Consider the following 6,940-nt stretch of genomic DNA (forward strand, 5'->3'; position numbering starts at 1 on the left):
TTCACTCTCCTCTCCACTATCCCTTCCCCCACTTTATTTTATTTATTGTCTATGTTTGTCACCTTTTTGTCTTTTTTTGTTGTGCACGTTTTGTGTCACTGTGTGATTAGTAGGGTGCCGGCCCACAGGCCAGCCCTGAACGTCTTGGGAGTGGGTGGACAGGGACTTCTGGCTTAATCTGACTGTTCTCATGGGGTCTCCCTTCGGGGGAGCCCCACCTAGTACTGGGAGGGTTCTGTTTCGGCAGTCCCTCCGAGGAAGTTGGGTCCGTGTCGGCTTCGATTGCTCGGACCACATTACCTCAGTCCCTGTCTGGAGCCTCACGCCCCGGGGGATCAGGGTTTGGGTCCCTCTTCACAGGAGGACCACTTGACGTTGCACCCGTCTGCACGTTTTTGTGAACTCTCTTTATGTGTGTGCACATTTTTTCTGCACCGGGTGGAGTTTTTTGGGTGTGTTCACACGCCATAGGCTTTTAAAAAAAAAGAATATTTCATCTCTTTACTGGTGCTTCTGCAGGGCTGCCCATTCATTTAAATGAGCAGGACGTTTTGGGAGCAGTGTGTATACAGGGCCGGCCTTAGGTGTTCAGGAGCCCTGTGCAAGCTAATCCTGTGGCACCCCCCCATCTTCACCCCTCGCCCCCTGGTCACCTAAACATACACAAAGAGGAAGAAAATATTTGTAACAATTTGTTTTAATAACAGTTAATTTAAGTGCATGTGCAAACAATTACAATAATAAATAACTGGATAGACTGGTAACAATGATGTATATTAAATACATTAAACACAGAAAAAAACAGCTAACAGTGCAATCTTTTTAACATTGTTTTTTAGAGAAAATACATGGGGAAATGCAATTAAAGATGCCCGGATTCAGATACATTTGCGTATCTTTCGGCGGGCGTAGCATATCTCAGATACTCTACGCTGTGTTTCCTTCAGTATCTTGCCCCAGTCCCCAGTGAGAGTTGTCCCAGCTTATGGGGACCTGACAGTGCTTCACTTCCATGCCGGCAACACTTGGTGACCTGGTAAGTACCACCTGGGATCTTGACTTGTTCATGGTCTCCAAAATGTTAGATGCCCTGGACCAATCCCAAATGTGTTCATGTCGTTACAGAAATACAAGGCATTTTTGCTCCTGATGAGCGACCCATGTCGCGAAACGCGTCGAGCTACAAACTTCATGCTTTCATATGTATCACTGCAGTATATTTTATTGTACCTAGTATCTGTATATTTGGGTCATTGCTTGTATAACCCTTTTCCAACCAAGTCTGTGAATTATATATGTTTATTAATTTCTTCAATAATGCAATATAGTCATGTACGATGCATTATGTGAAAGTATTAAAATATTTAATCTATAACTCATTTCCAGATATATTATTCTCCCCCAAAACACTGTAATCTTTCCCCGCACATGATTCATTTAAAGTCCCGCTCTCTATTGTTCTCCTTTATATCATACAATCATCAGGGATGGAAGAAATTGACCCATTACCTTATTTAAAGTCCCAACGTATTCCCTCCCCCCCTTTTCAATCTTCCGGAGAGATGTCTGCGGCCGGAGGGGGAAAAAAGGATGGCTTCGGGGGCTTCGATCTAAGGTAAGTAATGCATAATAAGCTAGTATGCTAGTCATACTAGCTCATTATGGCTTTGTCTTGCAGGTTTTTATTTTTATTTTAAATCTATTTTTACAACCGCTTTAAAGTGATACTAAAGTTAAATTTTATTGTTAAAAAAAAAAGCCATCATCTCCAAAAAAAGCCATCTTCTCTGTGCAGTGGTTTTGCACAGAGCAGCCCAGATCCTTTTCTTCTTGAGTCCCTCTTTGGGTCTCCTGGCCCGCCCCTATTTCTCCTCATTGGCTGACTGAGTTTGATTGACAGCAGCGGGAGCCAATGGTGCCACACTGCTGTTTCAGCTAATGTGGAGGTAGAGTCCCGGGAAGCTGAGACACTCCTGGATAGAGATGGGCTCTGGTAAGTATTAGGGGGCTGTGGAGGGCTTCTACACACAAAAGGTTTTCCATCTCATTGCATATTATGCATTAAGATAAAAAAATCTGCCTTTACAACCAATTTAAGTTCTCTTTTCACCTTTCTGGTACAATCATTTTTATTGTAATAAGTATGCCATCTTGACAAACGTTTACCCTCGCAGGGGTATAGGTCAGTAAGCATAACAATCAAGTAACTTTTGTAGGTGGTAGTTGTCTACTGGGTGACCTAATAGGATAACCCAAAGGTCCATATAAATCACCAGAGCTCTTTTCACCTTTCAAGGTTCATCCTGAGAGAATTACAGTATTAACCCTTGCACAAGCCAAAATATATGCATTTTCAAAATTTCACATGTGTGCAGGCAGGGCCATCTTTATTCATCTGTCATTGTTGGGGGGCCCAAATTGGCTGCCCTTTGAGCCCGCGCTGCTGCACGCCACCCACCGGGGACCGGAGTTTCGTCACCCTGGCTGCTTGCTACTGTCGGTAGAGGTGCGCTGCTTCTGTATTTACAAGTGACAGCGCTCCTCTCCATGCGGCCATCCACACAGGCGGAAGCTCCACCAGAGACCGGCAGCTGCACGGACATGATGTGAGTTGAGGCTGCTCTTCTGCTATTGTTTTCTAGTTGGTGGTAGAGAATTCGGAGGGGGGGGGGGGTGAGCTCTTAACTAGGGGGAGGAGAGCTTAGTGCCTGGAGAGGGGGGACTTGGATGTACAGCACACCCCTCATCCATGCATTCTGCACATAGTGCACCCCTCATCCATGCATTCTGCACATACTGCACCCCTCATCCATGCATTCTGCACATAGCGCACCCTTCATCCATTGATTCTGCAGATAGTGCACCCACTTATCTGTCCATTCTGCACATAGCTCACCCCTCATCCATGCATTCTGCACATAGCGCACCCCTCATCCATGCATTCTGCACATAGCAAACCACCTCATCCATGCATTCTGCACATAGCAAACCCCCTCATCCATGCATTCTGCACATAGCACACCCCTCATCTATGCATTCTGCACCAAGCACGCCCCTCATTCATTCTGCACATAATGCACCCCCTCATCTATGCATTCTGCACACAGTGCACCCTTCATCCATGCATTTTGCACATAGCGCAACCCTCAACCCTGCATTCTGCACATAGCGCACCCCTCAGCCATGCATTCTGCACATAGCCTCAACCCTGCATTCTGCACATAGCGCACCCCTCATCCATGCCTCTACACATAGCCCACTCCCTCAACCATGCAATCTGCACATTGCACACCCCTGGACTCTGCACATAGCACACCCCTCAAATCTGCACATAGCACACCCCTGAACTTTGCACTTTGTACATAGCAGACCCCTCAACTCTGCACATAGCACACGCCTCAGCCCCGCACGTTGCACATAGTGCAACCCTCAACACTGCACATAGTATACCCCTGAACCATTCATGCTGTACATAGTGCACCCCTGAACCCTGCACTCTGCACATAGAGCACCCCTGAACCCTGCACTCTGTATACAGGGCACTCTGTACATAGCGCATCCTTCAAACCTGCACTCTGTACATAGCACACCCCTGAACCCTGCACTCTGTATACAGGGCACTCTGTACATAGCGCATCCTTCAAACCTGCACTCTGTACATAGCGCACCCCTCAACCCTGCACATTGCACACCCCTCAACCCTGCACTCGGTACATAGTGCACCCCTCAACCCTGCACTCCATACATAGCACACTCTTCTGTATATAGTTCACACCTGAACTACTGGTATGTAACAATGCGTCAATGTTAGTGCAGTTTGGCCACACCCACAATTTGATACAGAGGTGATAATGTGCAGTAACCTCTAGGAACCTATCAGTAAACAGTAATAATCTGCTGTAATCTCTAGCAACCAGTGAGCAGTAATGATGTGCAGTAATCTCTAGCAACCAATCAGTGAGCGGTAATGCTATGCAGTAACCTCTAGCAACCAATCAGTGAGCAGTAATGATCTGCAGTAACCTCTAGAAACCAATTAGTGAGTGGAAATGATATGCATTAACCTCTAGCAACTAATCAATGAGCGGTAATGATATGGCGTAACCAATCGCAATTGCTGCATGATCTGCTGCAGTAAATTGGTTTAGAGTCTAGCTTCTATGTATTGTATGTCCCAGAGCGGGGGCAGGGTGGGGGGGGGGGAGAAAACGTTTTCCCAATCAATATTAAAGATGGTCCTGCTTGGGAAAGTGAAGCCGTTGCATCTGCATCTACTTTTATTGGCTGCATGCTCACAGCTCTGAGGTGGATGCAGATGCAGAAGACACTGGTTCAGCATGCAGAACAGATCTTATGCCGCGTACACACGATCATTTTTCGGCATGTAAATATTATAGTGCCGTCGTACGTGTTGTACGTCACCGCGCTTTGCTAGAGCATTTTTTTTTTACGATCGTGTGTGGGCAACATAGTTTTAATAATGAAGTTGGAAAAAACTTTGGGCTAGATTCAGATAGCCCGGCGTAATTTTCTGCGGGCGTAACGTATCTCAGATAAAGAACTTGCGCCCTAAGTTACGGCGGCGTAGCGTATGCGTATGTGGTCCGGCATAAGCCCGCCTAATTCAAATGTGGATGATGTGGGAGTGTTTTACTTAAATTAATTGTGACCCCACGTATTTGACATTTTTTACGAACGGCGCATGCGCCGTTCGTGAAAGAATCACAGTGCGCATGCTCGAAATTACGCCGCAAATCGTCAATGCTTTCGACGTGAACGTAACTTACGTACAGCCCTATTCGCGAACGACTTACGCAAACGACGTAACATTTTCAAAATTCGACGCGGGAACGACGTCCATACTTACCATAGGATACGCCTCATATAGCAGGGGTAACTTTATGCCAGAAAAAGCCTAACGTAAACGACGTAAAAACATGCTCCGGGCGGACGTACGTTTCTGAATCGGCGCATCTACCTAATTAGCATATTCCTTGCGTAAATCGACGGAAGCGCCACCTAGCGGCCAGTGTAAATATGCAACTAAGATACGACGGCTTAAGAGACTTACGCCAGTCGGATCTTAGCCTAATTTCGGCGTATCTTGCTTTCTGAATACAGAAAGAAGATACGCCGGCGCAGCTTTGAATTTACGCGGCGCATCAATAGATATGCCGACGTAAATTCTTTCTGAATCTAGCCCACTGTTTTTTTCTAGAGGCTGAAAAACTTAGTTTTTTTATGCATCTGTTTTCGAATTGTGAAAAATGCTAAATTAATATATGATTATTTCAATATAAATTGTTCATCCAGCTCTTTGCATACATTTTTGTGTTGGGTTATGGTGTTTCGGCACTAATATCACCCAAAACCATTTTTTTTTTGTATCTGTTTACTAGTTGCAAAAAATGTATTATTTTTTGTCATGCTCCATCTTGTCCTTTGCTTTTTCATCAAGGAAAAATGCTTATTCTTGTCCTTTGCATTTTGTTGCCCCAAGAAAAATGGAGCAATGGAGGTGACGATTTAATGGCTCTTTTTTGTATGTATCTAGTCCTACAAGAACTTAAAAAAATCTAATTTGTTCTTTGTAATAACAATCAGTAGGTGGCAGTATAGGATTTACTATCTCTAACTTAAAAAAAGAATTAACTTGGTTCATGAAAATTCAGGTTTCACCAGCTAGCTCTATTGCAGTTCTTGCACACAGAGCATTGAAGACCTTTTTTTTTGCTCATTTTACATTTCTCAGTACTTACCCTTGCCACCCATACCCAGGGAGTAGCATGACAGTGGTGCATACAGCCTGCTATACACAACAGCTGTATGTGGCCATGCTCTTGAACACGCAGATGATTCTTTTATTTGGCATTTACCAGCACATGCATGTCTAATGCATTTTTCAAATGCAAAACTTCTATGCATACGGAAGTAAATGCCAATGCAAAAAAAGCATCAGCATTTTAATGAGCATGGCTATGTAGAGCCAATCACTTGTACAGTAAGCTCTATGTGGCATGTACAGGGCACCCCAGAAATGAGAAAGTGATGGAAAATGTATGCCAAATGCATAAAACACCTACAAATAGCCATATAAATAATCAATTAAGCTAATCTGAGTATACACTAGCAGAATTTCAAACAAAAATTTGTACAAAAATTCACAGAACATTCGAATGTTGTTTGAAAGTAGTAACACATTTTTTTTTTTTTTTTAGAATAAATGGACTTTCCTGACTGGCTCCATGGCAGCCTACGTGTGGGTTAATCCCGCCTCCTCTCCAATGTGATAGGACCCCATACCCATAAAGAGTTAACTCACCAGTAGCACCAGTGTTCCTTTTTTTTCCTCCTCCATGAATTCAGAAACTTCTCAGGACAGGAATGGATGGCACACCTGAGCGGTGCAGCTCGGATCCCAGCCATGGGCGGGTGGAGAGCTTTGCAGCAACCCATGGGCGTTTGCTGTGTGTGCTGAAGACATCTCATCTGGCTGGCAAGGTCCTATTCTTTCATGGCAGTCGCCTATTTGTATTATATGTTGTCTGCCTGTGTTTTTTTTGTGTCCCCATGGCGGCTGGAGCGCTTCTGCGTTCCAGCTCGCCCTTTGCTTCCTGGTCGCGAGCGCCAGTACCCCGCGCATGCGCTGTGCCCACTCTCAGAACGAGGCTTGGTTTCGCGCATGCGCAGTCTGTCGAATCTGCAGCGGCCGCGCACGCGCCGTCGCATCGATTCCGCCGCGCAGGCGCGCGGATGACAGGTGACGTCACTGGTGGGTGATTTGAAAACCGGCTGCTCGCCTGCGTATATTGGGTTGTTCCCTGATCAGGCGTGCAGCTGTCAGAGCGATACTCTAACTTGCCAGGTCAGTGAGCAGGGATCTTCCCCTGCTGTATTACCTTACACATGTTGCTTATGCTGGTATATAAGTGTTTTTTCT

The sequence above is a fragment of the Rana temporaria genome, chromosome 1 (assembly GCF_905171775.1).
Source record: "Rana temporaria chromosome 1, aRanTem1.1, whole genome shotgun sequence".
In the NCBI taxonomy this organism is placed as follows: Eukaryota; Metazoa; Chordata; class Amphibia; order Anura; family Ranidae; genus Rana; species Rana temporaria.